This window comes from Microcaecilia unicolor, chromosome 2, assembly GCF_901765095.1.
Source record: "Microcaecilia unicolor chromosome 2, aMicUni1.1, whole genome shotgun sequence".
In the NCBI taxonomy this organism is placed as follows: Eukaryota; Metazoa; Chordata; class Amphibia; order Gymnophiona; family Siphonopidae; genus Microcaecilia; species Microcaecilia unicolor.
Window position 1 is genome coordinate 562,895,670 of NC_044032.1, and position 12,362 is coordinate 562,908,031.

Sequence of the window (12,362 nt, forward strand, 5' to 3'; positions counted from 1 at the left end):
CAGGCTCTAAGCGAGCCTTCCATTACCTTTTGTTACGTAGATTACTCATTGGAAATATGTGGAATTTGCATATATGAGTGCTAAATGTAGAATTTCACATTTTTCAATTAAGCACTTGAGTTGATTTCGCCACGTTTTGTTTCTCCGATTGTTGGTTTTTAGTTGGAAATGTATTTTTTGATGAAGATATATAAACGGATATCAGTGGCAATGAAGGAATAATTGATCACTAGAACTTTGAAGTGTGTGACTTTATGTGAGTCGAGGAGAAAACATGCCTTTAGCTAGCTTTGCGCAGAGACATTATCATAGTTGATGAGGTTTAACCGAGGCGTAGTAATTTCTAGTTGAAAACTTTTCTCAATACCCAACTGTGACGGCTTGAAAAATAGTAACCATTTGCAATTTTTCATAGTCTCTTTTGAGGCTGTTCGTTGTTTTTACATTGTTGACAAATTATATTTTTAGAATTGGGTAGATTATTCATTGGAAATATGTGGAATTTGCATATTTGACTGCTAAATGCAGAATTTTGCATTTTTCAGTTAAGCATTTGAGTTGATATCCCTCTGTTTTTTTTCTCTGTTTTTTATTTGGGACTGTATTTTTATATGATGATATATAAACAGATGTGAGTGGAAATGATGGACAAAATACTTTTTTCAGTTGGTATTGCCGTGTTTTGTTTCTCCAGTTGTTGGTTTTTAGTTGGAACAATATTTTTATATGAGGATATATAAATAGATGTGAGTAGAAATGACGGACAAATTGGTCACTAGAACATTGAAGTGTGTGACTTTACATGAGACGAGGAGAAAACAGGCCTTTAATTAGCTTTGCGCAGAGGCTTCATCATAGCCAATGAGGTTTAACTGAGGTGTGGTTATTGTTTGTTGAAAACCTTTCCCAATACCCAGCCGTGATGGCTTGAAACATAGTAATCATTGGCAACTTTTGATAGTCTATTTTGAGACAGGTCATTGATTTTACATTGTTGACAAATGATATTTTTAGAATTCGGTATATTACTGATTGAAAACATGTGTACTTTGCATATTGGACTGCAAAATGCAGAATTTTGCATTTTCAATTTAGCATTTGAGTTGATATTGTTGTGTTTTGTTTCTCCGATTGTTGTTTTTTTACTTGTGGTTGTATTTTTATGTGAATAGATATAAAAACAGATGTGATCAGAAATGACGGACAAATTGGTCATTAGAACTTTGAAGTGTGTGACTTTACATGAGGCGAGGAGAAAATAGGTATTTGTTTAATTTTGAGCAGGGACATTATCATAGCCAATGAGGTTTAACTGATTCGTGGTTATTGCTAGTTGAGAACTTTTCCCAATACCTAGCTGTGATGGCTTGAAACATAGTAATCATTGGCAATTTTTGATAGTTTCTTTTGAGACTTGTATATTTCTTCCTATACTAGGTATTAGGCCTGTAAGATGGCCCTGCTGGCTCTCAGTTTTCCTAGCCTTGCTGTCTTCAGCATATTTTTAGTTTATTCTTGCAGCTGCATGTAAGTTACAGTTCTTTCTCAGGAAATGGAAAGTACATGTTACATGTCAAGGTGACACTTGGAAGGGACTGAGGCTATGTTGTCCATATATGGCAGGAACATATGGATATAACCTTGGTGGTGATGAGAGACTGAGGACTCTGCAAGCCCAAGATGTTCCAACGGAAATATGTGTTCAGAGAGGAAGGACACCAGAAGGGGCATAATCGAAAGGGGCGCCCAAGTTTTCCTGAGGACATCCTTGCAGGACGTCCTGGCGAAGGGGCGGGGAAACCTGCATTATTGAAACAAGATGGGCGTCCATCTTTTGTTTCGATAATACGGTCGGGGACGCCCAAATCTGGAAATTTAGGTCAACCTTAGAGATGGTCGTCCTCGATTTTTGGCCATATTGGAAACCAAGAATGCCCATCTCAGAAACGACCAAATCTAAGCCATTTGGTCGTGGGCGGAGCCAGCATTCGTAGTGCTCTGGTCTCCCTGATATGCCAGGACACCAACCGGGCACCCTAGGGGGCACTGCAGTGGATTTCACAAATTGCTCCCAGGTGCATAGCTCCCTTACCTTGTGTGCTGAGCCTCCTAACCCCCCCCCCCCCCCCAGAAAAAAAAAACCATTCCCCACAACTGTACACCACTACCATAGCCCTAAGGGGTGAAGGGGGGCACCTACATGTGGGTACAGTGGGTTTGTGGTGGGTTTTGAAGGGCTCACATTTTCCACCACAAGTGTAACAGGTAGGGAGGGGAATGGGCCTGGGTCCGCCTGTCTGAAGTGCACTGCACCCCGTTAAAACTGCTCCAGGGATCTGCATACTGCTGTGATGGAGCTGGGTATGACATTTGAGGCTGGCATAGAGGCTGTCAAATATTTAAAAAGTTTTTTTTAGGTTGGGAGGGGGTTGGTGACCACTGGGGGACTAAGGGGACGTCATCCCCAATTCCCTTCGGTGGTCATCTGGTCAGTTCAGGCACCTTTTTGAGGCTTGGTTGTAAAAAAAAAACTGGACCAAGTAAAGTCGCCCAAGTTCTCATCAGGGACACCTTTCCTTTTTCCATTATCGGTCGAGGACGCCCATGTGTTAAGCACGCCCCAGTCCTGCCTTCGCTACGTTTCCAACACGCCCCTGTGAACTTTGGTCATCTCTGCGATGGAAAGCAGTTGAGGACGCTAAAATCGGCTTTCGATTATGCCGATTTGGGCGACCCTGGGAGAAGGACGCTCATGTCCCAATTTGTGTAGAAAGATGGGTTCCCTTCTCTTTCGAAAATAAGCCTGCAGGTGTTTTATATCTACTAGATTGCTACATGGTTATTTGCACGCTGGGAGCACGCTGTACTGATAAGGAATTAGACAGTTTCCACAAAGTGTGCATGTACACACAAGAGGAGAGGATGATACAATGTAGGAAATTGCCATATATGTATACGTATAAAAAATAACAGAATATTACAGGAAAATTCATATATGATCACAAGTTAGTTTAGGAGAAATCAAATGATTTAGGAGAAACGAAACTTACAACAGTTTATATGTGATAACTAAGAGACATGGGCTAGGCAGACTTTGTTATTCAGTCTTTGCTTCTGGCTTTTTCTGTGTGACAACCTGCTCCAGCGAGAACAATTATTTTGTATTGTCTTAGTGAGATACTAATAAAACTTTTTACTGGTTGCGCCTATATCTAAGTCTGATTGTCTCTGTTATTTCCAGCCCCTAGGGCTGAAGTGTCCTCTCCTCCCAGGGGACAGAAGGGACTGACTATATATTTTGGTGCCCTCGGATAGGGACTTGTTTGCCCCAACAAAAGAAGCCCGGGCTATTCTTGCAGCTAGTCTCTAGAGCTGGCAAGTTGTGAAGTGGTATTGAATCCTGTGGGGGAAGCAGCAGGATGTGGTAAAGTTCACTGGCATAAGCGCAGTGAGTGGTGTTGACGCGTCAAAGGCACAATTGGTGCGTGTACGTAACTCTGAAGACGTCTGCTGTAAGTATTGCTATTTTTAATTTTGATTTTTATGGGGGAAAATAGGTTTTGGATATATACCGCTTTAGCTTGTTTTTTTTATTGCTGGTTATATTCTTTCTCTTATTGTATTTTTATTGCAACGCTGGCATTTGCTGTTTAATTAGAATTATTGATTTTAGAAAATGGATAGTGCATTTAAACTTGTTTGTACCAGTAATCCTTTATTGGAGAAAGAAATTGTAAAATATAATGAGAATTGGGTGGAGTTGTCAAAGAAAGATCCTTTTATTGATTGGCCAAAGACAGGTAGCCTAGACACTTCTGCTTTGCTTAGTTTGTTACAGTTGTTAGAGAAAAATAAAAAAGGAGGAAGTTTGGTTGAGCATTTGAAATATTATGATATGTGGAAGAGAGAGCGTGATAAGAAACTTGTGAATCAACCCCCTCCTTGTTCAAATGCACAGGCTGGACTGTATCCAGTACAGCCGACTGAAACTGCAGTTGAAGTAGCAGAGGGATTTAAACCTATTCCTCTTTACCCACAGCCTTCTGCTGAACTGCCAACCCCTCGCCCGGAGCCTTCTGCTCCACAGGAGACTGATGGACAGTTAGATTTGACTCCCCGGACTAGATGGATTTATGTTTCTGGTCCAGTACAGAGTGTGGATTGACCTAATCCTCGCCGGTATTTCCACACATTATTAGAACCTGACCAGCTTAGTCCCATTCCCATTGACAATAGTGATGGGGAGGATGATGAGGATGCTCCTCAAAATCCCCCTCGAGTGTATGATCAGCCTGGTGTTCATACAGTGGATAGACTCAGGGATGCAGTGGCTAGGACATTTGTGACGCAGGTGCAAGTGAGTACCTCTAAGCAGATTTGTTTTTTAAGGAGAACATTCAGATTATTTTGTAGATCCATGGGTGGATAACATAGCGGGGTGGACAGAATCTATGGCTACGCAGGTGACTCCTTACCCTTGAGAGGGATCTTTTCAAACTGTGCATATGAACACTGCACGGCTGTGTATTCGTGGGGGTTCTGGAGACCCTAAATGGGATATGAAGTACATGCGGGAAGGTTTACTAGTGTGGGAAAAATATGGGAAGAGATTTAATGGGACTTTACAGAAATGTGGAGTACAGTGTACGCGAGGCTGGGTTCATAATACAAAGTTGGATAATTCTTCAGCCAAGATAAGTACTCTTTCCAAGCCTTATAAATTGTGTTATTTAGGTCTCCTTTACAAGTGTTTCTAGAGCATATGGTTAAGCCAGTGGCAAAAGAGTTTTGTGGAGTTTTTTTTGAAGATATATGACTGATATGGTTCCCTCATTATACAAAAGGCTTGTCCTTTGACAAAGAGGTGTTTCTATAATATCTGATGTCTTTTTTTTCTCCACGTTTTCGCTTTTGTTTGTGTGATTGTTAAATTTTTTCGCCCAGGGGATGCCATAGTTGCTTGCAAACACATTGTATACAAGGTAGAAAGGTATATATTTTTTTGTAGATAAGAGATTTAATGACCAATTTCCACAGATATTTGGTAAATGACAGCCTGGGCAGAATAACCCACCCATGAAATATGTGCCCTGGACTTTTACTGATTTTTACTCAGTCACTGGCTGACTACTTCCGCAACAAGGGGCAGAAGATCAACCTCAAATTCACTACCAAGCCACCTCCTCCTCTTCACCCTTTAAACCACTCCCTCAACCAACCAACCCAGGCCTCCTTCTCCTCTTTTCCTGATATCACCGAGGAGGAAACCACCCACCTTCTTTCCTCCTCGAAATGCACCATCTGTTCCTCTGATCCCATCCCCACTAACTTACTAAATACCATCTCTCCTACTGTCACCCCCCCCCATCTGTCATATCCTCAACCTCTCTCTCTCCACTGCAACTGTCCCTGACACCTTCAAGCATGCTGTAGTCACACCACGCCTCAAAAAACCATCACTAGACCCTACCTGTCCTTCCAACTACCGCCCCATCTCCCTCCTACCCTTTCTCTCCAAGATACTTGAACGCACCTTTCACAGCCGGTGCCTTGATTTTCTCTCCTCTCATGCCATCCTCAATCCACTGCAATCCGGTTTTCGCCCTCTACACTCGACAGAAACGGCACTCACTAAAGTCTGTAATGACCTGTTCCTTGCAAAATCCAAAGGGCACTACTCCATCCTCATCCTCCTCGACCTATCCGCCGCTTTTGACACTGTCAGTCATAATCTACTCCTTGCCGCACTATCCTCATTTGGATTCCAGGGCTCTGTCCTCTCCTGGTTCTTCTCTGATCTCTCCCACCGTACCTTCAGAGTACATTCTCATGGATCTTCCTCTACCCCCATCCCGCTCTCTGTTGGTGTTCCTCAGGGATCTGTCCTTGGACCCCTTCTTTTCTCAATCTACACCTCTTCCCTGGGCTCGCTGATCTCATCTCATGGTTTCCAATATCATCTTTATGCTGATGACACCTAGCTTTATCTCTCCACACCTGACATCACTGCGGAAACCCAGGCCAAAGTATTGGCCTGCTTATCCGACATTGCTGCCTGGATGTCCAACCGCCACCTGAAACTGAACATGGCCAAGACCAAACTCATTGTCTTTCCACCCAAACCCACTTCTCCTCTCCCTCCAATCTCTATTTCAGTCAATAACACCCTCATCCTCCCCGTCTCATCTGCCCGCAACCTCGGAGTCATCTTCGACTCCTCCCTCTCCTTCTCTGCGCATATTCAGCAGACAGCCAAGACCTGTCGCTTCTTTCTCTATAACATCAGCAAAATTCACCCTTTCCTCTCTGAGCTCACCACCCGTACTCTCATCCACTCTCTCATTTCCTCTTGCCATGACTACTGCATCCTACTCCTCACTGGCCTCCCACTTAACCATCTATCCCCCCTTCAATCCGTTCAGAACTCTGCTGCGCGTCTTATCTTCCACCTAGACCGATATGCTCATATCACCCCTCTACTCAAGTCACTTCACTGGCTTCCGATCAGGTACCGCATACAATTCAAGCTTCTCTTATTAACCTACAAATGCACTCAATCTGCAGCCCCTCATTACCTCTCTACCCTCATCTCCCTTACGCTCCTACCCATAACCTCCGCTCACAGGACAAATCCCTCCTCTCAGTACCCTTCTCCACCACCGCCAACTCCAGGCTCCGCCCTTTCTGTCTCGCCTCACCCTATGCTTGGAATAAACTCCCTGAGCCCATACACCAAGCCCCCTCACTGCCCATCTTCAAATCCTTGCTCAAAGCCCACCTCTTCAATGTCGCTTTCGGCACCTAACCATTATTCATCTATTCAGGAAATCTAGATTGCCCCAATTTGATTGACTGCACTTTTTTGTCATTTAGATTGTAAGCTCCTTCGAGCAGGGACTGTCCTCTGTGTTAAATTGTACAGCGCTGCGTAACCCTGCTAGCGCTTTATAAATGTTAAGTAGTAGTAGATTTTCTCACTGCCACCTATTGAAAAGGGAGCAAATCAGTGGTTTGCAGTTTTTGAGAGGAATATCCAGGGACATCACTTGTGTATTGGAGATATTAAAGCATTGCTAGCAAATTGCCTGGTGTTGATATGGAGGCAGTTTTTAAGAGAGCAGGATTGAGTTCTGTTACTTTGATTTCAACTTCACATGATGGGGCAGCTTTTGGTGCTTATAGGCAGCGGGTGTGGCAAGCATTGCGAGATACGTTCCCTACACAGAGAGATTTTTCTTCCCTTATGCACAAGACCTGGGACCCCCATATGGAGTCCATACATACGTTTTTGACAACTTTTCAGGAAGAATGGCGGAGGCAGACGGAGCAACCTTTTGATGCACCGGGCATGCTGCCATTATTCTTACAATCACTAAAGGGGGCATTGCCATTGCCTGTGAAAAAGATACTTGAGAATATTGTTGCTTTTGAAGGAAAATCTTGGACAGTAGCATATGCACACATTGTACAATTTTTGTCAGCAGTATAAATCAGAGTCCGAGAACCCAGAAAAGGATCTTGTGCAGATGCAGAGTAAGTTATCTAATCTTCAGCTTCAGGAACAGAAAAAGGACAGTGCTAAGTTGAAAAAGAAAAAGGTAGTTTCCAAGAAGGTAAAAGAGTGGATGTCAGATCCAGATTCTTTTTTTTTTTTATTTTTTTATTTAACATTTCTTTATTAATTTCAAATTAAACAAAGATAAACCTCTTTGATTAGATACATCCAGTTCAAACAACAGAATTAAAAGGAATAATCTATACATCAATCTTATATTGAAAATGGATTTTATAGTCCACTAGAATAGTATAAGGAGATCAAGGTGGGTTGAAAAACCAAAGGAAGTTGGCATGGCCAAAGTAATTAAAGGAAAACAAGCATTAGTTTCTAAATTTTAAAATTTAGATCCAGATTCTGACTGTGAACTGAGTGAGGATTCAGAGGAGGAGCGTGATATGTATAAGGGTTTAATGAGAATGTGTTTTCAAGGGACTCAGATAAACTGGCAGTCAGGATCCCAAAGAGGGAGAGGTTTTGCCGGGGGGCCCATGACTAGAGGAGATCGTGGATGTAGTATAGACAGCCCAAACCGTAGATTTGGTGGAGGTGAATTGTGGTACGCAAGGACATTATTCTTTTGCATGCAGACAACCTGCTGCTAGACTTCGCCCCCCTCCAAGAGGGAGGGCTGGTGTTCCTACTTACTGGGACCCAGAAGAGCGCCTGCGCACCTTTCAAAATAATGGTGTATCCTGACTTATTGCAGTGATGCAGGTTCGTGCAGGTGTGGAGGAACCTTTTGTTACTCTTACTGTGAATGGGATGCAAATGCCTTTTCTTGTTGATTCTGGTGCTACTCACTCTGTAGTTACTTGTCTGTCCCCGGTCGTGAATTTGTCTTCTGTTTCAATTGCAACTACAGGCTTTACTGGTCTTGATCAAAATACTCATCTTACTATGCCCTGCACTATGCAGTGCGATAGGGAGGCTGCAGTTGCCCAGCTTTTATATGCACCCCAATGTCCTGTTAATTTACTTGGTTGGAACTTATTAACTGCTTTTCAATTTTCTGTCTCTTTTGTTCCTTCTCCTGCTCCTGCATCGCCTGTTTTTCAATTGTTATTGCAAGAAGCCAGATGGGTGGCTGCCGATGAACCCAACAGTTATCCTTTACCTAATCATGATGCCGTATGGGCCACACCTGATAACCCATATGGAAAAGTGAGATCTGTAGCCTCTGTTACTTTAAAAACTAAACTTGAGGGTGTGGGACCTAAACGCTCTCAATACACTCTCAGTAGAGCGGCTCTTGAAGGTATTTATCCTGAAATTCAAAACCTATTGGCACATGGTATCATTGAATTAAGTGATTCTTCTTTTAATACCCCATTGTATCCAGTCCCCAAGGGATCATTGTTGATGATCTGTGAGGACTTAATGAAATGTTGAAAATCCTACTATTTTACAGTCTGTTTCTCTGGGATCTTTTCTCACTGTTCTAGATTTATCTAGTGCATTTTTCTGTGTTCCCCTTCATGTCCAGAGCAGGCCCCTTACGGCTTTCCAGTATGAGGGCCAAACTTATCAATGGACGAGGTTGCCGCAAGGGTATGCCGAGAGTCCTTCTGTTTTCTCTAGGGTGCTTTCTCATGATTTGGCGGCATTTATTTCCTTTTTGCCGGATGATGTCACTCTTCTCTCTTATGTTGATGACTTGCTTCTCTCTGCTGCCTCTGCTGAATCCTGTATGTATTATACTCACAAGCTGCTTGATGTCTTACAGGACTGTGGTATTTAAGGTTAATCCTAAGAAGGCTCAAATTTGTCAACGTAAAGCTTCCTTTCTGGGTTTTGACATTGGATTGCAAGGTAAAACTTTAACTTGTACTTTTCAGGACACCCTTTCTCAATTAAGCTATCCAACTACTGTTTGGCAGTTGCGAGGCTTATTGGGACCTTTTAATTTTTGTAAATTGTGATTGTCGGAGCATAGTAATCTGTTGCATAGAAACCTGCAAATTATGATCAAAAACAGAAAATTCATCAAGCTTGCAAGGTGGTATAGGAAATTGAGATAAACTGTGGATTCCTGCTTTTTCTACACGTACTTTGCCTCTCCGCAGACATTTACGTGGCTCTCCTCCTAGTTCAGCTTTACTATCTCTCACTGATTCTGATTTACAGATAATCACTGATCTTTCAACTCTTCTTCTGGATTCTCCTTTTTTGTCTTTTGTTGATCTGTCTCAGCCTGTACATCTTTGTGTGCATCATGGTGCAAATGGTTGGGCCGCAGCTGCTGCCCAACTCCCTTCCTGTAATCCAGCAGTTTACTTTTCTGGTTCCTTAACTCCAGTAGAGCTTGCCTTTTCTCCTTGTGAACAAGGCTTAGTTGCAGCTTCTTCTGCTGTTCTCAAATTGCATGCTCATATTCCAGGTATTTCTATCATTCTTCATACTACCCATGATGTGTCTTCTCTATTAGCTCACTCTCACCTTACCTTTACTTCCTCATCTCTTGGTTCCTGTGTAGCTACTTTTTTGAATTCTGCTGTAATGCTTGTTTCTATTCGTAAGTCAGATCCTTTCTCCTTTCTTCTGGATCTTTTGGATTTCCCTTCACCCCCTACATATCTTTGTGGAATCCAAACCCTTCCCCTTCCTTTTAATCTCACATTGTCCTCTGATCCTCTTTCGACTGGTTCTTTCTGGTTTACTGATGCTTCTTTGTTAGATTCTACTGTTTGGTTTGCATTTCTTCAGTTTACTCCTACTGAACAGTTGCTTGCCTGTCATCAATATCTTCTGCCTCATGGCTATTCTGTCCAGCAAGCGGAACTTGATGCTGTGGCTGCTACTTTGTTGATTGCACCTCTTGATGAACCTCTCACTGTTATTTCTGATTCTCATTATGTTGTTTCTTCCATTCATGCGCATTTGCGGAACTGGAACCGGCGTGGTTTTGTTTCTTCCTCTGTTTCCCCTATCCAGCCTTTTCATATTTGTTCTTTAATTCTTGAATCTTTAGTTGCTCGCTCTGACTCCGGGCAGCCTACTGCTATTTGTTGGCACCCATCTCATACTGCTCCTACTACTTGGATTGCCAGAGGTAATGCTTTGGCTGATATTGCTGCCAAATATATTGTTTCTTCTGCTCCATCTCCTTCCTCCACTACCACTATTTTTGTTTCTACTCGTTCAACGCCTACTCCTTTATCTTCTTTTCCTTCTATAGGGGATTTGCAACGTTTTGCGTCTACTGAAGAAATTGCCCGCTGGAGCCTTTTGGGAGCTACTAGCACTTCAACAGGAGGGTTTGGTCCAACTGATCTTCCTTGTTGTCCATCTGACTCTTTATTGCTTCTTTGCATGAATGCCATTATGATTCCCATCGTTCTTCTCAGGTGATGTATGATTTCTTATCTACTTTTCTTTGGGCTCCTAATCTTAAGAAGCGCTGTCATTCAGTTGTTCAATCCTGTGCTATTTGTACCACCTCTGTTCCCCTTAGGGGCCCTCTAATTCCATCTGGACACATACCTAAGCCTTCTGGTCCTTTTCTTCAATGGCATTGTGATTTTGCTGATAAGCAGGTGTCATGTTCTGGCTATCTTTACCTTTTAGTGGCAGTCTGCGCATTTTCTCAGTGGATAAAGCTAAGCCGTGCCGCTCAGAGTCTTCTGAGGTGGTGGCATGTTTCCTTTTAACTGACCTTGTTCCTCATTTTGGTATTCCTCAGCGCATTGTTACTGACAATGGGACGCATTTTTGTAACACTCATGACTCTTTTTTTTCTGTAGATCTCCCCTTTGATTGGCGATATGTTTCTGTGTATTCTCCCACTTCTAATGGCCTGGTGGAGCGCTGTAATGGACTTCTGAAGACTAAGCTTAGACAACTGACTGCATCTTATTCTCAATCATGGCTTACTGCTCTTCCAGCGGCCGTATATGCTTTGAGAAACTCTCCACTCCGAGTTTTTAAATTGACTCCTTTTGAACTCTGCACCTGGAGACTATTAGCTCTTCCTCCTCTATCTCAATTTCCTATACCACCTTGCAAGCTTGATGAATTTTCTGTTTTTGTTCATAATTTGCAGGTTTCTATGCAACAGATTACTACGCTCCGACAATCAGCTACTACCCATGATATCGTATCCCCAGTGACTTATCGCTATCAGCCTGGAGAGACCTGGTTTACGGCAAGAATTTTACACACAAAGTTTGGACTGCTCCTGTATATTCTGGACCTTTTCACATTGTGACCCTTACTCCAACATCAGCTTTACTTGAAGGAGATTCTTCATGGACTCACTTATCTGGTCTTCGCCCTTCACCTGCTGTTTCTTCTGGAACTTGAGAAGGACTAGATTTCTTTTGGACTTTGCATTTTGGACTTTGCCATAATGAATTATTTGTTTATTATTCTTTTGACTCTTTGCCATTCTCCTATTCTTTTTGCTCATTTTCTCCCATCTTATCCCTCTTGTTTCTCTTATTACTCTTAATGCTACTCTTAATATGTCTGCTGCTGCTGTTGCCTGGTCTTCTAATGCTTGGTACCATATGATATCTTCTGCTGTGCAGGTTAACTACTCCTGTGTAGCATGCGTGCGTTCTTTCTTTGATCTTACCTCTTTCTTTTGTTCTTACTGAACCTTTACCTGTCCATGAAGTCTTTTGTTTATTGCATGCTGATACTTGTCAACGCATGCCTCTACATCTTCAAGTTCAGGCCACTTAGTGGACCTTGTATAATTGTGAGCATGCTTGTGGTCCTGATCCTTATGATATTATTCTTTGTTTTATTTTTGAAATTCCCCCGCCACCTGTGTCATCTTCTTGTACTCAGACTTTCATTGGTG

General features: G+C 42.5%; 1 protein-coding gene and 3 non-coding genes across 4 annotated transcripts in view; all 4 read left to right on the forward strand.

Moving 5' to 3' along the window:
* TUSC3 (tumor suppressor candidate 3) overlaps positions 1–12,362 on the forward strand; it is a 180,313-nt gene that overhangs the window by 8,743 nt on the left and 159,208 nt on the right. The gene's annotated exons all lie outside the window — the stretch shown is intronic.
* On the forward strand, positions 287–427 carry LOC115463899. Its single transcript, XR_003941161.1, has one exon. It is a non-coding gene; the product is annotated as a U4 spliceosomal RNA (small nuclear RNA).
* Positions 833–973, forward strand: LOC115463895. Its single transcript, XR_003941159.1, has one exon. It is a non-coding gene; the product is annotated as a U4 spliceosomal RNA (small nuclear RNA).
* Positions 1,273–1,413, forward strand: LOC115463897. The gene has a single exon (XR_003941160.1). It is a non-coding gene; the product is annotated as a U4 spliceosomal RNA (small nuclear RNA).